Here is a 24,021-nt window from a genome sequence, read left to right as displayed (position 1 = left end):
GTTGTCTGATTAACTGACTGATTGATTACTAGTGTCATATGTAAAATATTGTTACTTGATTGGAAGAACATTTCTAATAAATATAGAAATGGAGATAAACTTGGAAGAAAAAAATATTCCTTGTGAAATCACTGCAGGTACAGGACAATAAGTCAGGGGTGAAGGGAATGAAATGTCTCTGATGTAAGGGTGAGAAAAATCAGCACACAACATGTCTTAGTAGCTTCTAATTTTAATGCCTCTTTTAAATTGTGTCAGTTCTGAAGGCTGTGGAGTGAGCATGAGTGCCTGAAATACATATTATGAAAATTAAAACATTCCATATATCTCTTATGAACTTAAAACATTGGTGGTTACATTTCTTTATTAGTATTCATAAACTCAAGATGGATTCACTGTTATAACAAACACACTCAAAAGCCTACATGGAGATGCAACACTGGAACACTTGCTCTTTCCAGTTTATGAAAGTTAATTGTTAATTTGTATAATATAATAAATAAACAGCATTTTACCATTTTTGAACTTTTTTTTTCCAAAATATACTGACACCTCTTCATGGTCTCAAAAGCTTAACAAGAAGCAAAAGAGAAAAAGTTTTAAAAAGTATACTTTAAATGATACTGGTTTTTACTAATACATACATATGTACATATCTTACAGACTGAAATGCCATCAGAAACAAAACAAAATCTCACTGTAGTTTATGCAGCAACTGACAGAAATCATAAAAATAAATATCAAACGGCTTGCCATAACAACGTTTGGTACTTACTATATTTATAACTCGCACTTTTTCAGAGATGCTCAGGAAAGAATGCATTTTTATCTTCAAATAACCCTGTTAGGTAGAGACAGACAGTGACTGATCCAGGTTAGATTCATGAGTGCAAAAGCTTGCTCATCCTAGACCAGCACATAATCTACTACGCCACACTGGCTGCTATATGAATGTGCCTGATGTATTTCGCAAAATATTAAAATAAGGAGACAGAATACAGAGAAGTGGCAGGTTTTTCTTTTTCTTTTCTGTTTCACATCCTGGATCCATTTTCTCCCCCTGCTGTTCTCTACACCCAATTCTTTCATTTGTCATCATCTTTCCCTAGGCTTCCTATTATTTCTGCCTTAAATCAATTTGTGTTAAATAATCACCATTGTCCATGACACAGTCCACTTTATTTCTGTCTCTCTTCTGCTTATTCGGAAGCAGACTTTGTGGTGCCTTCCTTATAAATGAGGGATATTTAAAGAGCATTCCAAATCCTTTCAAAAATGAATGGTTCGATTCTGCAGCCCTATCATCTGACACCATCACCCCCAAGGATCAGTCATGATAAAGTATAACTTTGTACAGCAAATCTCAGGCTTCAGTTCCTGTAAGCCTAGGAGATTGCCATGCAAACCGATGTAGCTGAATGCTCTGTCTTAAGGGGCCACCCTGATATAATGCCATGGAATTAGCATAGCCAAGCTTGCTTTGCTGGCTGAAGATTTGAGTGCACATAGCCAACAAGAAGGGCATGTAAACAGATTTAGTAGAATAGCCTTTAGCCTTAAGGCACCACATTGTTTGCAGAGGCATGGAGGAGAGGAGAGGCAAGGAGGGGAAGGGAAGGGAAGGGAAAGGAAAGGAAAGGAAAGGAAAGGAAAGGAAAGGAAAGGAAAGGAAAGGAAAGGAAAGGAAAGGTGTTAAAAGATCATCATAAACCGGGCAATAGGAGTGTATCTGAATGAGGGATGTCATTTGAGCTGACCAAATGAGAGACAGAGATACGTACATCTGAACCACCAAGGAACCTCAGACAAGTAATTCTTTTGTGTGCAATTCATTGAAATGAGCAGTAGTGGTCCCTGGTAGTTCTCTTTTCTTGAGTAAGTTAGAAAATGGCTTTATATCAGTAATTATCCATTTATCCCAGAAGTGATGTCAGCTCTCCCTGAGAGGCAAAAACTCACAGGAGGTCTTATCACCTGTCACTTATTGGTTCCCACAGTGAAATGGGGTCCTATGCCCATGCACATGTCAGAATGGACATAGGTATTGCCCTAAGCATCATCAAACTACTCTGGACAGCTCCAGGTACAATCATAATATTTTGCCATCTAGAGACAATAAATATATTGGCTGATCCAAAATTAAGGTAATAGACTTTGAGGCTGTTCTTTGAACTTTCAGGATCCAAGTTCATAATTTACAGACTCCCCAAAATAGGCTTTGAGGGCTTCACCTTTTATTTTGACTATGTTTCTTCTTACAAAGTGGAGCTCAAGGCATCTAATGTCAGCCATTCTGGCTGGAGGGATGATGTCAGTTATTTGAATTGATTTGAGAATTGCTCTAATGGATGTAATAAGTCACAAATTGGGATTGGTATATTTACCAGGTCTTTCTCCCACTGTAGAGTTTGCACTGATGATCCTGAAGATGACAGAGGCATCTTGTTGGCAGTAAGAAGAGGCAAGATAAAAAGTCATGCAATACAATCTTACTTCGTTTGTTCACCCCAAATCTGGCATCCAGGTTGTAAATGCTAAATCAATAGGTTCTTTCAGATATCATCTAAAACCATTCTTTGCAACTCAAGATCGATTCATACTGATCTGTTTTTCTTCTTCTCTACTCTGTCTGTGCACTTGAAAAACAAACAAAATACTTCCTTCCCTTTTCTCCCCTTACCCTACCCTACCCCACCCCACCCCACCCCAAACCACACTCCATTATCTTATTGTATTTCAAATTTTGCTTGGTTTTTTGCTAGGTGGTGATGGATGACAGAGTATTCTGGGTTTCTCTGTTTGTACCTATATTTAGGGGTGGGGGTATGAAGGAAGTCTGAATAAGAACAGGGGGGAATATTTGTAAATGCTTGAGGAATATAACCCTGTACCTGGCAGCTTTTGTGCAGATGTATTGATCTCCATTGTATTTGGTATTCAGGCACTGGAATCAGAATGTGAGTTTGCTAAAAAGGGAGGGGAGAAATAAAATAAAAACAAGGGCATTTCACATTATTACATATCTCCCTCAGATGGTTCCATTTCTCCAGCTGCTGTTGGTCTGATAAATACATCATTTCACATGATAACAGAAAGCTTACATTTCTTAGCTTTCTGCTCTTGTATGTGCATGTGCGTGTGTGTTAGTGTGTGTGTAGCAGCAAAATTGACTTTTTTCAACCTATTTCAAAGTGGTTGCATTCTTTTTCTTTTTTGCATCTACTTGTATATAGCCCATTCATAAATACTGATTAAAAAAAAGTAAATGGAAGTACTATGTCTATGTAACATGTTGCTGAGGACCCAACATTTGAGAAATGTCAGATGTGAATGCTGACAATCCCAGAAACATTTATTCAGCCCCTAAACCCTTAGGTGTGTCTCTCCACTTCTCAGACTAACTACCTAAACACTGCCAGCCGTCTTTAGGGTTAGTGGCCCTGGCCAGTATCCCAAGAGTCTCGTGATAGATTGGATCCTTTTGGGCGGGGTGGCTTCCTGCTGGCCTCTGAGACATGATTTCCCTTTTGACATTAGAAATTCTGACATCAAAAAGCCATAAAGGAAGTAGGACTGGAGCTGCATAGTGGACAAGATGCCACATCTGCTACACCATAAATACTGCTAAAATTTTGACAAGCTGTTGATCGGCCTTCCTTTTATTTCCTTCATTGGGAAGTATCTATTCAGACAAAACAAGAAGTAGATGCAAATCTCTCTCTCTCCTCACATCTGTCTTGTACTTTTGTAACCAGCAGGACATGGGATTAATTCTAAATTTATAGGGAAATGGCTCTGCTCCAATCAGTGATCCAATGGAGAAAAACGTGACTTTGTTTCTTAGGACCAAGCCATGGTAAACTTGGGCTCATGGATTCTTTCTTCCTTCTTTTCCTCTTTGCATGGAACATTCTACATTTTCTTTAGAATGCAGATGCACATTACACCCAAATCTGGGAAACTCTGGTTTCAGCTATGTGTTAAGGCTGTTCAGTAATACAGTTTCAAAAGGGAAAATGCAAATGAGAGTGCATGTTGCAGTTATCTGCAGCTCCTTAAATCAAAGCTCAGGAAAAGATTCTGCTCCTTTAAGGAATTGCTGGCAGGTTCTCCAGTCACCTTTTCCACTTTGAATCAGGAAAGCAGGACAGCCCTGTAAAATTAATACAACCTAGAATCTGCACCATGGATGAACCTACTTAATGATGGCTAAAGCAAATCACAGTTACCCAAGTTCATGCATAACATGGGATTCTGCTTTGTTCACTGTCCTCCTCCCTTGAATTGAGATGGAAAGAGTAAATGTATGAACCAGAACTCTTAATAGCTTGTTTCTGATTTCCTAAAGCATAGTTTAAAATGATAATCTAATCTGGAATATTCTTAAACACAGACAACATTCTGGATTGTTAAGTGAACATCAGTAATCAATGATTTTCACATATTTCACAAACTGCAAGATTTTAATTAGCTTAATTAACCAACTAAAGCTTTGGGTATTAACCTGGGGGAATAAGTTTAATAAAGAAATAAATTTTACTGGTGAATATAGAGAATATTTTTGGTTCTGAAATATAATTATACTGAAATCAGAAAACTGAAGCTTTTCTTCTAGCAACATATGGTTTTTGTTATAGTATGTTTCTGATACTTCCTTCACTTTTGTCCAGAAAACACTTTAGATTTTAGTAATGTGTGCAATTCTATTTATATGTAAACCTCACTGATTTTCAAAGAACATACTGTATATCCAGTAATAATTATACCCAAACTAAATTTATTTGTTGAAATGAGATGAACCAATTACATTACTTAAATTCTTTGGCAGCCCTAACATCTCTCCTTATCAATATGCATGCAAACAAATATGCAAAGTTTCTAAAGCACTCTGTAAATTTATGTATCATGAGCAATTTAGTTTTGGTCCATATGTAGAAGGAAGGAAGGAAGGAAGGAAGGAAGGAAGGAAGGAAGGAAGGAAGGAAGGAAGGAAGGGACAGACTACTGACTTTTTTCATTTAATTTTCATTTCTATTTTTTTCTTTCCTTCCTGCCTTCCTGCCTCCCCCCTGCCCGGCCTCCCATTCCTTTCAACTACTGTTTCAGCACACAATATTGCAATTCATCAATCATGTGAGAAACAGTTATGTGAGTCAGAAGAAGTTGGAATGAAGCCTCAACATGTTTCATTTTTAATAATATCACAGAGATATTTTTGTATCCATTCATTTTAAAAACAATTTAAAAACTAGAGGAAGGGGTGTTAAATTGAATTATTTGGTTTCTTAAGGAAAGTTAAGAAAATGGATAGAATCATATATATTAATGCTCTTTTACTAATCATATATTCAGTGGTGCCATCAGAGTAGGAGTCTGTGGCAAAAGTCCAGGCTCCTACTCAGTGAAATGAGCTACCTTTAAGAGCACCCACCCCGCCACATACAAATCATTAAATCCTAGGTCTAATGTAGTGGCTGGCTGGGGAATCCTGGGAGTTGAAGTCCACACATCTTAAAGTTGCCAAGTTTGAGAAACCCTGGTCTGATGCAATAATAACTGTATTATTGCACAAATATCTCTATATTATTGGTCTCAGCCTGCCTAATCTATGGCCCATCAAGTGTCCTGTACATATATAACAAACCAAACATAGCCCAAAGACGTGATTCATCACACATCTGTATCAGCCCTTGTTTGATCAATCTGAAAAGCACACGACCTTATTAGCTTTAAAGTAGGCTTTACTGAGCATGCCAGTGCATTGCAAAAAGACTTTGCCCTGCAGCTTTCATTCTTTGATTGCCCTAATAGAATGAAATGGAGAACTTGGTGCTGTAGCAGGAAGGAGAAAAGTGAATGGTAGGTGATAGTAGGCAATGGATAACTGGTGCCTAGCTGGGAGCAGACCATTTAAAGTTCTGTCCTTTGACTTTTTCACCTGCGGATGAAACTTGAAGGACAAATTTGTGGCCCCTGCCCTGCAGAAAATCATTCCCCCCAAGGCGAGGTGGCTCCAACCCTGCTGGGCTTTCAGAAGGCCCTTAAAGCATGATTTTGCCAACTGGCCTGGGGATCCCATGCTACAGTGCCACCTGCTAGATGGTGATTTGGTATGCACTCTCATATGTTTTTTCACTATTTTGTTTTTATCTTTTTATTTTAGTTGTGTTTTAACGAGCTTTTTAAATGTATTTGGATTGTTTTATTATATATGCTGCCCAGAGTCACTACATGAGATGGGTGGCTATATATGTAATTAATTAATTAATTAATTTCCTCATGTTTTAGGGATTGTAATCAGCTGAATATATAAGAGACAATGGAACACAATGGTTAGACCACTGGACAAAGACAGGTCATAAATCTCATTCTGTAATATCTGACTTGCCATGATCTCTCAGTTCTGCCTGTCTCACAGAGTTGAGGTAAAGACAAAAATTGGAGGAAAAGGCACTACCCATACTTGGAGGAAAAGTGGGCTATAAATGCAATGTAAACATAAATTTCAGCAGATTAAGCCTGATTTTAAAACAACAGTATTGCTTCTCAGATAAGAGCAGTCCCAATTCAGGGCAGGCACAACATTCTTCTAATATACAGCCTGCTTAGCATGGCTTCCATAGCATCACAAAAAAGGTAAAATATGCATATTTGCATAAAATTTTCATATGCCAATATATACAAATTGTGCAGAAACTTTAATTCAAATAGATCCAATACCCCTCACTCTAGAACAGAAGGCTATGACCAGTCACATGTGTGCTAGGCAGGTGCTATAATAGCTGATGGGGAATTTCAAGTCTCTCTTCTTTCAACTCATAGCTGGACTTGGAATGGAAAGCCTTTCAAACCAAAGATGGTCTTCCATATAGTAGGACACACAAACACCCCACTGTTGGCTACTGTTTTGGTTAAGTGAAATCATCTTCACTCTTCTCCTACTTTGCTTACCTGGGGGAGTTCCAAACAACAAGTAGCAGTTTCTCCTCTATTTCAACCTACTCAACAGTGTTCAGATGCAGAGGAGTGGGTGGGGTGGCGATAGAGACAGAATGGGAATTGTGCATAGAAGGAAGAACGTTATTTTTCATCCCCAACTGCCCCAAAATTTTGAAAGAAAGCGGTACCCTCCTCAAGTTGTCCCTGGTGTTTAAAAAGAAAACTTTGACTTGCATCAATTAAGTTTCTTTTAAAAATCACATTCCTGCCCTCTTGGTAGGGGTGGGCAGAGAACTGTTATAGAACATTGGCTTGGAGGGAAGAATGGGATCCCCTTCTTCAACTGCCACAATCCTTGTCTAGAGCAGACCACCATGCACTGATAGAGGAAATAAAAGGAGGGAAATTACCAGAGGGAGGGACTGAGCAACAGCTGACACCACCAGGAAAGAAGAGAGCATAAGGTGCATTGAACAAGAGAACCGACACTCTCATTAGGATCGTACAGCACAATGAGTCCAAACCAATACGTGTCACAGCTTAGCACAATATTCAACCCAGCCTTTTCTTTAGAGGGTCCTTGACGTAAGAATAAGTGAAGAATGTTTTGATATGTGAAATGGGTTAAGCTTAAGGGGTAAATTTAAACTCATACAAAAAACAGCTTTTCTTTCATTCACATAATTTTACAAACCTCCTAATATGATTGATGGGCTTAGGAAGTACATGCCAGATACAACTTTTTAAAAGCAGTACACTGTAAATGTGTTTGCGGTTGTATGACTGCACATCTATAATACTGTTGCTCCTTGTTTTCTTGGCACATAAGTTAAAGGAGACTATCATTTTGAAATCATAAGGATGATTGAAAATCTCACCTTACACAAAATTGTTTGCCACCAGAGCTGCTTTGGAGTAAAATCTTTTAACTTATTACATGTTTTTAAAAAAACAAGTGTTATGCTAGGCCATTCAGTCACATTGTGATAGTAGAGATATCTAAGGAAATGCATTTCCATGGAATAGCAGACTTCACTTCCTTTGATCTCTGATTCTTCATATAATGTATAGCATTGTGTTTGTATTTTGAAAACTTAATTTAAATTTCATTTCATATGGTGCTCAGCTCCTTTGTGTTCTTTCAGTGCAATATGGAAGAGGGCACGTGAGCCATCCAAGGGAGACAGAGAACAAATATAAATTTGTTTTGGCTCATGAAGCAAGTTGGACCTCTTTTCCACACCCACATCAATCTTCATTCCCAGACAATTGTTGAAGGGAACTGGACTGAATGAGCAAAAATGGGTGAAGGAGGAAGTCATCTTTTGACAAGTGATTTGTGAGAATGAAGTAAAAGCAATTCTGACAGCTCTTTTCTTCTCCTTGTGGAATAATACTAAGATGTCCAGAGTGCTGGACTGGCTCTTCAGATTTAACTGGATGTATCAATAAAAACCAAACAACTCTAACTGTGGTCAGTTTCATAAAATGAAAGGGTTTGAACAAAGCTGCTTTGATCAGTAGCCATCTTTTACCTTGCTTTGCCTCTCCATCTTCTTGAAGCATCCCCCGTACTTTCAAGATCTTTTTTACCACAGGATGCTAAGGATGTTTATTTCAACACATTGTTTCAGGAGGGTCAAGTACAGGGGTAATACAATCCATTTAATTGAATGGGTTCAGAAACGTAGCATTTAGAAAGGTACATATTTCACTTGTGACCTGGGGACATATGTATTTTTGGGTTCCAGCAAACTGATTTGTTATCACCATTTGGGGGGAAAAAGGGGAGGAATAAAAGAAACATTAGTCTGGATTCGATGCTGTCAGGGCAATGTACTCTATTGATAATATTATGGAGGAAGCATAGCTGGAAGCATTTCCAATTCTTCAAGGCAAAACATTTTTTTTTTGCTAACCCTTCCCTAACTACTTAAGCCTTCTATCCCTTCCTGGAAAGAGATGGAAAGGGATCACTGAGCAAAGGGCCAGCCTCAAATCAACAGTTTCAAGTGTTGAGGCAAAATTCAGTATTTCATATTCGGAGATTTTTGATGCAGTGGTTCCTTCCCAGGGAAATAATCGACTCCACAGACCTTGTTCTCCTACCTCCAGAAAACCGCTTCATAAATGACATTATAAGTAAAATCAAATCAATACAAAAAATAGCAATAATAGATGGTGGTGTTGGTGGTTGTGATGATGATGATGATGATGATATAACTGAACAGTTGTGGAAGAACACCCAAGCACTGCATTTCTATCAGGATCTTCAGTTCTCTGTGTAGCCCATGGTAGCACTTTGATTTAGGCTCAGTGTGGAGTGTGAATTTAGCTATTGTATCTTATTAAACAGACTGTGCTTAAAGCAAATCATCACTCAGTGCAATGTCTGAATCCTACCCTATTACAGCCTCCCATATAGAGAGGAGGAGGAGGAGGTTGAGGCTCTTTGGGGAGATCATACCCACTGAGATGCATGAGTAATGGGCTCAACACCTCTGCTAGTCCTTATTCTCAAGCTTTCTCTCCCTTCAGGTTTCCTGATCAGCTAATAAATAATGAATAATGTGATGACATAACATTATATATGTATGTATGTATGTATGTTTGCATGGATATTCTCTGTCTCCTCTCTCTCTCTCTCTCACACACACACACACACTGCAGCCACTGGTTGAGAGGATCCAGCCTCCCCTCTCCAATAGCTTTGCCTTGCTGAGCCCCACTGCCTCACCCTACATTTGGGTTCACAGATCAGCCAGATAGCCTTGCCTCTTGCCACTTTGCTCCTCCCCAAAAGGGGCAATTCTGAAACAGGATGCTTAATTGATCCTTCCTTCGGTTCCCTCCCTGCTATACCAGGCTCAGCTATTCTTAAGGGAGAGGTGTTAAGGAAATCGGCTGGCAGACAGTTGTCCATAAAGCTGTGCTGAAGTGATGACAGCCCAGCTGTATGGATTTCCGATGCCTTGGCATGTTTGGAAAGGAGGCAAGCAGCATTCAGGGCAGTTTAGGTTGTTAATAAGGACCTGTTCACCCTTGCGTCTGGCCTGCAACAGCTTTGCCTTTCATTAGCAAGAGGATCAGGAGAAGTAAATAAACCGCAGGAAGGAACGGCCATAGGATGACTATTCCTTGCTAATACCACAACCGGGAGCCAATTCCAGTGTTAAGAGAAGGAACAGTTAACTGCACTGTTGTTTGGGGTGGGGGGCGGTCTGTATTCAACATAACCTTTTCATTTTGCCTTTGTTATGAACTAACTGCACCCCTTTCTAAAAAGCAGCAGTTTAGGAGGGATATTTCTACTGCATGTTATGTGTTGAGAAACAAGTTATGATACTTTCCCTTCTCCCAAATATTATGCTCAGTATTCCAGGCAGACTTCTTGACATGAGTTCAAAGAACGCTATTTAAGGAGACTAAAAGAATCAGCATCATCATGAGAATGAAAACCATCAGGAAGTGCTGCAAAACAAAAGCTCGGTATGCCATGAGATTGAAACACTTTTTTTCCCCTTGAAAAATGAAACTGGAAAGAGTCTTGCAATTACAGTATACCCTTCCTTATATTACTTACTATTTCCTCTTCCCTCGGAGGCTCAGAAAAGTTATTTCCCTGGTTTAGGTAAATCAGTTTCTGATTACACCTGAACCAGCAAGCTCTGGTTTGCATCTGGCCCTCAAAGCAGGATTGCAAAGCATTTTAGGGAGCCTCTTTCTAGCTGTGTTTGCAATAGTGTCAAAAACCATAGTTGGACTTTATGTTTGCATTGAGACAGTACTGAATGTGGGGGACCTAGAAAGAAGTGTAAGATGAGGACTAGTTTTGAAGCAAGAAACTTCAGGCACAATTCAGCTATGCTACATGATTTTAAATCCAAATAATTAAAATGGGACAGGTTGAAGTCTAACAGGCCCATATATTCTCACTGTTGCCTGGAATTCCAGTTATACTTAGCACAAGCTAGCAGTAATATATTAGCAGTATTGTTGGGGTATAATTTATGTCTCCACCCATGTAAGAGCCTTTTGTCAACCTTAGTTTTAGATTTTTTTCTTTTTAAAAAAGATGCTGCTACAGAGTCAATTTCCTAACAATACAATCCTTTCTATGATGGCACAGAAGTTTGATTTCAATGCAGCTTTCTTCCAGGTAAGTATACATAATAGGATTGAAATCTAAGAGGCTTTGTGGGTTACTCCCTTTCCCCCTACAGCTTGGGAATGGAAGCATACATTTAGCCCAAGCCTTTATTAAAAGTGCCAATCAGCATTCAGAAACATGTCCATCATCCTCCTACTAACTGCCACTCCATTCTTGAGTAACACCCACAGCATTCTTTGAATCTTTTATTTCAGTTTTATTTTACTTGAGAAGGAGTTGTTCATTCATTTGCACACAAATATGCATCTAGTCTTCTCCATGCCTGGAGCCCTAATGCTGCAACCCAGTTCAAGATATTATATATGGATTAGATATCAATGCAGAAAACATGGTGTGATTATTAAACAATGACAATTGCAAAAGGCCCCAATCCTGTGCTCGACCCTATTAGCTTCACCTAAGTCCCACTGAGTTCAATAGGACACACTGACTGGGTGCTTATCATATTTATTACACTCACAATAAAATGTCTTGGAATGGCTCTGCTAATAGTAAATGTTGAAAAAGAGTGATCTAAATGCTCCTTTGGGCAAAGAAATTTCCCTTTAGTAGTAGCTTACCAAAATGCACCAATGTCCTCATAACTGGGTAGGTTTTCTATAAAACAAGAGTGTGAACAAATGAAACTCATCAGTCCATCCAGACAGAGGACTTGGTTTTGAATTCCTGAAGTTCAGATGACCCCAAATCAGTGGGCCTTCTGTAAGGCCCTGAAAACCTGGTTTTTCCCCCAGGTGTTGAACCAGAGCATTGGACGAGCCTATCCAGAAAGACTTTGAATTGGAATATTGCTGTGGTTTGGCCTCAGTTATCATGTATTGTGGGTTTTGTGTGTGCATTTTTTTTTTATAAAGCTTTATTAATTTTTTCACCATATACATAAAATACAAACTAAAAAGAATGAAACAACGAATACTACAAGAAAAAAGAAAACTAAAAAAGTGCGAAAATACAGAAAAGACTAGTACATGGTGGCTTCCGACTTTCTACAACAAAGATATATATAACTCATTATCAATCTCTTACTCTAATTTAAACTAAGATAAACATTATTTCTATAAAGCATCTCTATATGACATTATCCTCTAACACAAACTCTCTCTCCCTCTTAAAAAAATAAAAAAATGTTTCTAATGTAATTATTCACCTAATAAGCAAATACTCAAATATTACCCTACTTCGCTAAAATTTTGCTTCTCTCTGCCTACTAAAATAACAAAAAATAAACTATCTACATTTGGTTAATGTCCTTTTACCCAAGGTCAAATCATTATCCCCAAAGCAAAAACATCAGTCTAAACGTTTAAGAGACCATCCTGATAAACACATGTAAACAATTGTCCCACTTCAAAATAGACCAAGGCGTTTACATATCTCAGTATTACACACAAAGCTTTCCCCCTACAAGTCTCAGATTTGGCAGCCAGCCTTGATTCTTGGTCCCGATTTTCCAGGAACACAGCCAACTGTATCTCTCCCTTTGCGCCCAAAATGCTTCCTACTTCAGAATCAAAGTTAGCTTTCCGCAGTCCGACTTTTCTCCCTTCATTTTTGACTTGGAAACGTTAATCCTCATTTTCTTCTTTAAAGAAGGAGCACTACTCTCAAAGTCGTTTTTCACTCTTGTCTTCTTTTTCAAATTGTTGGTAGGCTTTAGACTCCACAAGTTCTAGGAGATGATCCAGGGCTTGGGTGACGTCAAGATACAGTTCTTTAAAGATCACTTTCATTTCTTCCATGTCTCGCCACAGTGTGTTATCAGGAGAAAAAAGATGTAAACAAGAGCCGTTCTCACAGGAAAGCAGAGGCAGATAGCTCAAAATTCAACTCCACAGATTCAAGGAAGTAGATAAATCTTTTATAATCCTCAAGACATTAAGAAAATGGCAACAAAACAGCAAAAATCTTTAAATCCCAATATTAGAATTTAAATATTAAAAAAGCCAACTTTCTAAATTAAGAGTACCCCTTTTGGGGGGGAGACGGGTGGCGATAGAAATTTGAATAATAAATAAATTCCAAAAATAATGAAAATCACCAAGAGCTTCGCATTTCTTTGTTGCAAAGAGCCTCTCTTTGGTACAAATAAACAAACAAACAAACAAAAACCCTGGGTGTTTTAGAAATGGTGTGGCAAGATTTAGTGTCTGTTTTATGGCTTCAGTGGAGCCTTGAACTTGATGACATCCGTGCCTCCCAGCATTCTCAATCACGGATTGATCTCAGGGACTCCGTTCCGCAACCCCACTGGAAGAAAATGCTGTCCGGAGAACAAAAAGGATGATTTCCTGGATTCTCCTTACCTGGAGAATTCTTCAGGCTGCAGAGACCCAGCCCGCACCCAGAAAATGCTGCGCCGCCGGCGCTGCTTAATAAAGCAGTACCAGTCAGTCTGCCATTCCCCACAGGAAGCCGGTTTTGTTTGTTTGTTAATGGTTTCTCTGTTTTTAATCATGTGTAAGCTGCCCAGAATTGCTATTAATGAGTTGGGAGGCCATATAAATCATCCAGATAAATAAATAAACCAAACCAAAAACACATAACATTTTCTCCATATTTGCCATCCCCTATAAATAGTATGGGAGTCCTTCTCTTTTTTTTACCTGAACAACTGAGTTGAACCAGCTTTGGCTTTTCCCATACTTTGGGAGGGAAATGTATTTATTTGTCCAAGTTACAGCCAACTTTCCCTTCAGGAACTCAAGGCAGCATATGTAGCACCAGCTCCTCCAATTTGGCCCAGAGCAACCACCCTGCAAGGTAGGTTGGGCTTAGAGGTCACAATATTTTATCTGTCTGTCTGTCTGTCTATCTTTATCCTGCCTTTATGACCCAGAGTTATTCAAGTGAACTTCCATAGCTGGGAGTAGTTTTGAACCCAGGTCTCTATGGTCCCTGTACAACAACCACCTTCACTCCCACACTAGCTTATACAATGTCTGATACACTTCTAGCATCTCTAACACTTTTGACAACTGGGGTGTCCGCAAAGTGCAGTCAAAGAAGTCAGGACAGTGGCCACAATAGTACAATCAAAGCTCCACCTGTTCTTTACATGCACTGCCATCATCTTGACTTTTCACACCCTGCGGACTCTCCTGTAAAGAACCAAGTTAGCCCACATATTTGATAAGGGCTGCTACCTTTCTTATAGGAACAACAATTTCAACAGACTTCCCATTTAGACAGCATCTTTTTTTCCCTGATGTCTCCCCCTCCCCAAGCCCGCCAGCTGATTTTGCCGGCTGGAATAGGTCCTCCTGTCTGCTGCATAGTAAACCTAGATTGGCTAAAAGGTCAGAGGTCATCCCAGCATCTGCCACTTGTAAATAAGCAAGACTGAAATTAATCCTTTCCCTGTGGTTTCATCAGCTTTTACCAATTCTTTTTCCAGTGCATTTACCACTTTGTTGTCGTTTTTAAAACACAGGGTTTGGGTTTTGCATACTACTGAAGACAGCTTTCCTGTTTTAAAAATGTCTTTCAGTTTGCTATTTTCCATCCTTCCCTCTTGAATGCCACTATTTTCTAGCAGGGAGCTACCTAAACCCCAAGAGACATCCACGGTCCTTGATGAAGATGGAAAAAAAGCCTTTGTTCATCGCACACTTGATACAATTCCTATTTACAACTGGAAATCCTCCCAGTTGGATCCATCATCCATTTTAAAGAGTGCATCAGAAAACATACAGGATTAAGAAATCACAATTTCAGTCGGGGAGGGGGAGGAGGTGAGGAAAGCACATGAATTAACTATTTTGGCTTGTCATCGGTTCTTTTGTTTCTTTCTCACTGACTCTTTCTTTTGTGCCAATGTACTGGAGTTTTGCTTTTGGTTTAATGAAATAATTAGCTTCATTAGCTGCTGACCTGCCACATGTTTTTTTAAGGTCCCACCACTTACGAAACCAAAGAACTTCCTCTTAAAATCTTTACATGTCAGATCAATGGCCAATCTTTTCTTCTTGAGGGGAAAAAAAAACCTCAGTCCTTCATTCCTTTCACATCCGTTGGTAGCTGCAATATGGGAAGCTTAAATAGCATGATTTATGTTTGCAGCACAATTTGGAGGGCCACTTCATGTATTACATTTGATGACATGGAGAAGAGTAGTCACAGGAGTCACTGAGAAGCACCCCTTGGATCCAACTCCAAGTGAGGCTCGAAATAGATCTAATATAACCTTGTTTTCTTTATTGAGGAATGCAACTTCAAGAAATGTGTAGCAAAATGGCAAAGGGCCAGATTTAAAGAGTGCTGAATTGGTTTTTTACCCATCATTTCTCCATGTATGTTTACAAAGCAGAGAGTGAGTAATCTGGAATGGAGAAACTGCTGGGTTTATGTGTGATGCTAAGCCACAGCTGCTTTAAATTGTGGCTTGTTGCCCAAATCCTTGCAACAGATACCACTAAGCTATGAACATTGTTTTATAAGCCGTGATGGATGACTTAATGCATCCCAGCAAGCTACTGCTTCTTTTAACAATAGTTTGAGTTCACCCACAGCTGTTAGTTTGGATTCATATTTTATACTAAGCCATCATGGTTACAAACCACAGTGCCTAGGTTTACCTAACACGCTAAGCAAAAATCAAGCAAACTGCACTGGTTTAGTGTGATGTGTGAACCAAACCACTGTTCCTTTCAAGTCAAGCTCAGCTCATGGTCACTTCATGGCCATGCCCATACAATTTCCTTGGAAACATTATGGAAGTAGTTTCCCTTTACCCATTTCCAGGATGTTTTTTTCAATTTCCACATCCCAGCCAACAGCTCTGGGATTTTGCATGTACTAGCCTGCTTAAGTTAACCAGATCCTGTCCCCTATGGAGACTAGGCCATTGCACAGAGAGAAAAAACTTCAGAAACCACCTGTGGACTTCCCAGGTTGCTCCTCCACTCAGTTTTGCCACCTCCTGAAGATGCTTTTTGTAATGAGTGACAAATAAAAATGCACAGCAGCATGGTTCTGTATCCTGTGTTAGCCTTTCCTAATGGAAAAATGGCAATAATTATGTATCTCTTTTTTCCTCCTATGAAAATAAATTGGGGGTATCAATCTGATCATTGTGGAGAATATCTATCTATGTGGTTCCTAAGAGTTGACACTGACTTGATGGCACATAATCAATCAATCAATCAATCTGGGATTCCTGCGGCATGTGCTTACATCATCATTCCTAGATTACAAGATACCAGGAAGCAAAGCAACTGATGTTATTGCATTTTCACAATGAGTATATTTGTTAACTGGCAATGTTTCACTTGATGATGATGATGACGACAACAACAATAACAACTTGTAGGGTTTCACTGTCACATCTCTGAATCTATCTATGGGATCTACCTTCTTTTCCAAGCCATGTTTGTTGTCAGCACAGACAGGAGAATTTATTTGGGGAAATTGTGAATGGATGGAAAGTAAGTCAACAAGTTTGGTGAAATGGTAGTTGTATGGAGTTCTTGCCAAGGCTTTTGTACCAGAGAACAAATCTGGGGAGATAGAACTGTTCTGAATTACATTGTGACACAAGCACAATTTGCACCAACTGGCCACTGGCATATAATACAGGGGACAAATAAGGCAGCCAATAGAAGTGAGGTATTAAGTGATGGGGAAGGAGCAAGGTAGTTATCCCAAATGAAAGGAAGTTGGCCCTTGCTCATCTTCTCGGCTATAGCCCACCTTTCACACCCATCCCATGGTTGGGTGGAAAAGAGAAGCCTAGCCGTACTGGCATCTGCCCACTGCAGACAATTGCCCTGTGCTCAGAGAGCTTGGCTCATTGCTAAGGTCTCCCAAATGACTGAGGTGCCTGCCATTCCTCACATGTTCAGGAAGACATGGAAAGACATTGCCCAAGCAGAGCTATTAAGACTGCCCCGTCAAAGAAAACATTTATTGAATAACAGAAACAAATGAGGCAAATAAAACAGCAATGTGACCTGATATTGAGTGGGAAATCTTCAGTGACTTGGAACAATTAATGAAGAAATTTAAGAAGTACCAAAGATTTAAACACAAGGTAGTCTGACAGAGCACCCACAGGAAGCCAAAACATAACATTATAAATAAGCAGTATTGCTTTTTAAAGAAAAATTGGGATATCTCATGGACCCTCTTAAACACTGTCTCATGAATTGGCAAGAGGGCAGACAGAACATCACAACGCAAACCCCATCCCTTTTGTATGTGGGGCTACATTGCACATTGCACACCAATTTAAAGGAGATGTGGGTTGCATCACAGTATTCCATCTACCATCCTGCCACTGCCCAAAAATATAATTTAAAACAAGGGGCAGGAATCTCTGCCTTTCCAGATGTTACTGAACTACAACTCTCAGCAGCCTTCACTATTGGCCAGCTGGCTGGAGCTACTTTTTAGGTCCGTAAATTCCTTTTAATTGGGAGTAAACTTTCTAGAGGAAAGTACAGAGATCTCTTCCCCAAGTTACGAGGTGGTGCCTATATCTTGTCTTTCACTGAACAGTTGAAAACATCCTTATTATTATTATTATTATTATTATTATTATTATTATTATTATTGTTGTTGTTGTTGTTATTATATTTTTATGCCACCCGTCCCTCCCTCTCTCCCATATCCATGTACCTATGGTCAACTCAAGGCAGCAAACATACCTAATGCACCTACCTCCTATTTCCCCCACAACAACAACCCTGAGAGGTGAGTTGGACTGAGAGAGAGTGACTGGCCCAAAGTCACCCAGCTGGCTTCCATGCCTGAGGCAGGACTAAAACTCTCAGTCTCCTGGTTTCTAGGCCAGCGCCTTCACTACACCAAACTGGCTCTATTATCTTGTCCCACATTTCAATTACATCCAAAGGAAAAATGTCTGGAGGAAAGCAGAGTTGGGAATGCAGCTGGAAAAATGCAGAGTGAATAAAAAGATGTGTAATAGAAACAGTAGCCCTAATAGTACTCTTTGTCACATCATAATAAAGTAGACTCAAAACCACCATCCAAAGTAATACTAAAATATCCTGAGAATGAGCGAATAAAACAGAAGCCTCTCTGTTCAACTTGAAATTTGGAGTTAGGATAACATCATATATGAACAGGGTTACTCACCTATGATTTTTCCATATGGGGTGCAAACCTCATAGAGGAGGAACTGAGTTCTCTGCTGATCTCTGATGTGGTAACCAGATCCTTGCCATCGTGATAACTCCTAAATTATCCTTGTGTCAGGATGAAACCAGGGATGAAATTCTATTTCAAACAATGACTGTCACTAAAGAACCCATAGCCAATTGCTTTCTTGTGTTTCACAGTGGACTTACTCTCATTGGCTCATCCTGCTTTTCTGATTGGGCAGTCCTGCTAATGGCATGACAGCATAAAGGGATCCTAACACAGAAGAAGCTTCATGCCAGTGGGAGTTTGGAAGAAATCGGAAGTACTGTAGAGAAATACTAGCAATTGTCCATTTATTTATTTATTTATGGAAGAGGCAGGCCTGCAACTAGAGTCTGTGTCACCCGGGGCAAACATGGATTCCACAGCCCCCCCCCCCCCACTATGGGTTGGTGAGGGAGGTGTTAGCAAGTTTTATTATTCTATTATACATTAAATTAATAAAATATTCAGTACACAAATACTATTTTGTCATTTTGGTGCCCTCCCCAGTGCGGCACCCAGGGCACATGCCCAGCTTGCCCCCCCCCCCAGTTGCGGCCCTGGGAAGAGGGAGGGAGGGATACAAAACTGAAGGACTAGAATGAGCCACTTGTTCCTCCACTTATTGCCTGAAGGTTTTCTGTGGGAAGCTATTGGCCAGACAGCGCAAGCGTTGACTGGCTGTTGGCTCTTTGCACACTCTGTAGCCTTGCAGAAGTCCCTACTGCTAGAGCCTTGATGTCTGCAGTTGGAATGGCTGTGATAAATCCTGGCTACATTTTCAGGTGGAATGAGAAGTCCTGAGAGATGTTTTGTTTTGTTTTATTATTTTATTTTAGATAGCTGCCTATCTCAAACTCATGACTCTGGGCAACTAACAATACAATACTTAACAACAGAATAAAAACAATATAACAAGATTATAAATAGCAGCTTGGCAACGGCTTCAATAAAAACCATGGTCTGTAAGGCTACTGAGAATTTCTCTCCAATACAACTGCATCATTGTGTAAACCTCAGCCCTGTAATTTTTAAGATTATACCTATACAGGCACAATGGATTAGATCCATAAATAAGCCCCTGGTATTTTAGGGTCTTTTAGATATGTACATTTCTGAGCATATTTGTTTAGTCCCGAAGCATTCAGTTAGGCTTACTATCAATCGTGAGCAATCTTGTATGTCTTCCTTCCACTGTGTTCAACAGAGTTTTTGCTCCTGGGTAGGTGAGCATTTTACATTCATAAAATAAAAGCATTTCTTTTATTTACTTGTTCTATTTGGATTATAAATATGTGTCCTGAAGTACCTCTTTCTCTGCTCTTGCTTCTGTTGCCATTCACTAGGCAAGGCCTACATAACTTTCTACCAATTAAGTTGGTCCCTAAAACTGGGATGTCAAGTGCAGGTCAAAGGTCCTACACACACCCAAATTCAGCAGAACATGTGTCTTAAACCACTACCGCCCTCCACAGATCAGTAGATGTGCAACTGGTTGGTGGATGGAGAAAAAAAAGGCAAAGTCGAATGGTCACTCATGCCCTGGTTATCTCCCATATAGACTACTGCAATGCGCTCTACATGGGGCTACACTTGAAGAGAATCCGGAAGCTACAGCTGGTGCAAAATGCAGCCGTGTGGGCGATCTTAGGTATTCCAAGATCAGCACATGTCACCCCTTTGCTCCGCGAGCTGCATTGGTTGCCAGTATGGTTCCGGGTCCAATTCAAGGTGTTGGTTATTACCTTTAAAGCCCTACATGGCATGGGTCCAGGTTACCTACGGGACCGTCTCCTCCCCATCAAATCAACCCGTCCCACCCGGTCATGCAGAGAGGGCATGCTATGGACCCTGTCTGTAAGAGAACTCCATCTGGTGGGGTCCAGGAGGCGGGCCTTCTCTGCAACAGCTCCCGCCCTTTGGAACATCCTTCCCCCAGAAGTGAGGTTAGCCCCCTCCCTCCTGGACTTCAGAAAACAGCTGAACACCTGGTTTTGTCGCCTTGCCTGGAATAGGGAGGGGAAGAGCCATTCTTGGGGCTGGTTGGTTCCCTAGTTCTTCCGGGACCAGTTTTATTCCCTTATGGTTTGAATTAGATCCGCCGTGGCTTGGACTTTATTGCATTTTATACTGACTGATTATTGGTAGTATTTATGATTTTATAAACAACAACAACAGCCCCTGCCCTTTGGAATATCTTTCCCCCGGAAGTGAGTTTGGCTCCCTCCCTCCTGGACTTTAGGAAACAACTAAAGACCTGGTTCTGTCACCATGCCTGGGGCAGGAGGGAGAGTAGTCATTCTTGGGGATGGCTAGTCTCTTAGAAGGACCCTGCTCCACTTGTGAATCATAGAGAACTTTTAGCCATCGGGTTCTTCTTCTTCTTATTTATTTATTTATTTATTTATTTATTATTCAAATTTAATTACCGCCCATCTCCCCCAAGAGAGGGACTCTGGGCGGTTTACAATAACATCAAACTACAATCGTAAACGTTAAAATCTCATAAAACCAGACACATTACAATTATTATAAAATGCAATAAATAAATATAAAATTCAAGAGGGTATAAAATTCCAAGCTGGTGGGACGGACTCTAGGGTGCGAGCCACCCCCAAGAATGGTTGCCCACTTTCCTGCCCCAGGTGAGATGGCAGAACCAAGTCTTCAGGGCCTTCTGGAAAGTCAGGAGTGAAGGGGCCTGCCTCACCTCCGGGGGCAAGTTGTTCTAAAGGGCAGGGGCCACTGCAGAGAAGGCCCGTTTCCTGGATCCCGCCAGATGAAATTCTCTTATGGACGGGGTCCGTAACATGCCCTCTCTGGATTATCAGGTGGGGCGGGCCGATGTAATGGGGATGAGACGGTCCCTCAGGTAACCTGGCCCCATGCCATGTAGGGCTTTAAAGGTGATAACCAACACCTTGAATTGGACCCGGAAGCAAACTGGTACCCAGTGCAGTTCATGCAGCAAAGGTCTTATATGTGCCGACGTAGACATATATTTATATTATATATAAATATATTATATTTATTTTATTATATATTATAGCATTTTATAGTTTTATATTTCTCTTATTTATGTTTTATTGTAAACCGCCCAGAGTTCCTTTTGGGAGATGGGTAGTGATACATTTGATTAAATAAATAAATAAATAAAGTGTTTGCAGGGACAGAAAGAGACAGTGCTGAGAGACTGGATCTGAAGGGAAGAAACTGAGAATTGGCATGCTGAAGAGTGTGTGAACTCCCAGCAGCATCTTGGCTAGGGCTCCCTCAACTCTGGCAGCAGCACTGAAGTGGGATGCTTCCTACCAGTTGTTGCAACAGAGCAATGCCTGCTTTTGCTGTCAGAGGAGATTGTCAAGCATCTAGCTAGCTGCTGCCCAAGGCTGCGTTCAGTTTTGTAAATAGTGTATCCCAGTCTGCCTCAGTAAAATGAACCAGTAATATATTGGTGCATGTGTAGAAATATTTGTCACTGTTTATAATAAACTATCATACAGCTCATTACCCTAGTAGGGGTAGACTACAGCCAAGTGAACAGTGTGTGGTTCAGTCTGCTAGCCAACTTGTACTCAAGTTTGATAGGTATCTCACCATGGATTGACTCCATACTCCCTTCTTAGGCTTTGTATTTTTAAGATAGCCTTGGACTAGACAGCACTTATACAGAATTCTGTTGTTTCCAAACCAGGAAAGATGCCCAAATGATAGTCATTTGACAGCCCTATTTTATCCCATATGGTAATAGATGAAGTTTATGGAATGGAAGGGTTGGAAAACTAATGATAATGGAGGATAAAATCCATGTATCAAATGAATTCTACTGGTATGGTACACATTTCCCAGGAATCTCCTGGCATAAGTGAGAGGGAGGCTATATTAAATGATCTGTTAACACTGTTTGTGATCAAGGAAATTACAATTTTGGGTTGTTTATGTCTCTTCCACCTTGGCTTATGTGATCTGTACATGAGTTGCAGCACTGTTATAAAGGCTATGTAATTTGGGGGCCTCAAAGCCTTAAAAAACAACAACATAGTTTTAATGCCTGGATGGCAACTAGCAGTCCTTAAGTTGAATATGGCTGTTGAACTCCTTGCCTGCCTTTTTTTGGTCTCCAGTCACTGCCAAATGTACTACCTAATTCAGTGATACAATTACACCAGTTTTCCGCTGTTGTTAGGTGTAGAAAAGTTAAACCGTTGAAAACAAAAATAAAAAAACAAACCTCCCAGATACTTCCTACCCAGATGGGGAAAAATAGAAAACTGAAAGGTCATGCCAAGGCTCCCCCACTTTTCATTATTGCTCCATCCACTCCACATCATTGCTCTGACAGCCATCCCAAAAAATGGAGTGTAACCCCATGTCCCCAGCTCCCCAACACAGTTGTGTCAAACAATGGGAAAACTGGTTGCGAGAGTCCATGTATAGGGAAACAGATTGAACTGCAAATACTGATACTACACAAGCTTCATGTATGAATTGGTGAAGCAATCTGAGACACACAATGAGTAGGCAATAATGCTCCAAAGTTAAGGCTGAAAAGGGTGATAATAACACAATCAGATAATAAAGCAGCAGCTGCATTCAAAGCCCAGGATACATGAAAAGGTTTGGAAGATGGCATTTGTGGATGTGTCAAGTTCACAAATCGGTGCAGTGGAACAACCAGGAAGAGCTCTGAATCACAGCCAGAGAAATGAGGATTTACAGGACTGTGCATGATATGGGGGCAGCCTACTTTGCTTACCTGCTAACAGGTACAGGCAGAGGAAGGGTTGAAGATGGCTGTGTATAAGAAGAGAAGAGATATACTGGAGCATTGCCAAAGGTTCACCAAGTCCATTATTCTGGGAACCCCATTTGTAGACCACTACATACCAACCACTCAGACTAGGGAACACTGACATTTAATGTAACTGAAGCAAAATACTTACTTTATTTGCTTAGCAGCTTCACCTATGTCAACATAATGATGCAGTGAAGGGAAAGGTTCTATATTACATATTGGGGTGGATCCAGGCATTGAATTGGTTCCAGATTGAACAATCCTTAGAATAAAGTAACTAAAACGCTGGCTAAATTTGCACTGCAACTTAAGTGAGTTGCACTTAATTTCTATTGCAATCAATGGGATTTAAGTCAACATTCTTTTTGCCTCATTAATTTCAGTGGGAACCAAATGTAACTATCAGTAATTGGTTCCAATCCATTTTATTCATTCTCATATTCATTCTCATCTACCCTGCCTTGACTTCTATGGTAGAAGACAGATGAGATATAAATTATTGGGAAAAGATGGCTGGGTAGGATGAGGTGACTAAGAAGATGCCTGCTTGTATAAGATGAACAATGTAGGCAAACCTTCAAGGCCTATCTGTAATAGTTTCCATCTCTACTATACATTTTATATGTAGCTAATTATTCCACTTTGGTTTGGGTTGATGTTTGGGGAAATGCCTTGGACTTTGTAGATTAATGAGGGGTCCTTAATCAGAGTGTTAGAGCAGTGTTAAAGCCCCCTTTACTGAAAATGGGGTTCAGACGGAGAAGAAGGTTTATAAAAGGCCACAGAGTGATTTCATGGCTCAGATAATAATTAAGTCATCAATTTCCTAATTTTAAACAGAATTTGGGATAATATGTCATTCCTCCATTTATTCATTAATGAACAGAAGTTTGAAATACCTAGTTGACCTTCTTCTGGGGATTTTGGCAGTGCCAAAATCAGTCAATTGATCAATCAATCAATTGATCTCTCT

General features: G+C 40.1%; 1 long non-coding RNA gene across 1 annotated transcript in view; it reads right to left on the bottom strand.

Annotated features, from left to right (window-relative positions):
- Nucleotides 1–595: 595 nt before the first annotated feature.
- The window catches only part of LOC134494900 (uncharacterized), an 80,205-nt gene continuing 56,779 nt past the window's right edge, over nt 596–24,021 (bottom strand). Inside the window, exons 2-3 of the long non-coding RNA XR_010067720.1 lie at nt 2,385–2,441; nt 596–841 (exon numbers count right to left, since the gene is read on the bottom strand). This is a non-coding gene — a long non-coding RNA (uncharacterized LOC134494900). The remainder of the gene's footprint in view (nt 842–2,384; nt 2,442–24,021) is intronic.

Source organism: Candoia aspera, chromosome 3, assembly GCF_035149785.1.
Source record: "Candoia aspera isolate rCanAsp1 chromosome 3, rCanAsp1.hap2, whole genome shotgun sequence".
NCBI lineage: Eukaryota > Metazoa > Chordata > Lepidosauria > Squamata > Boidae > Candoia > Candoia aspera.
This window is presented reverse-complemented; position numbering and strand designations above follow the sequence as displayed.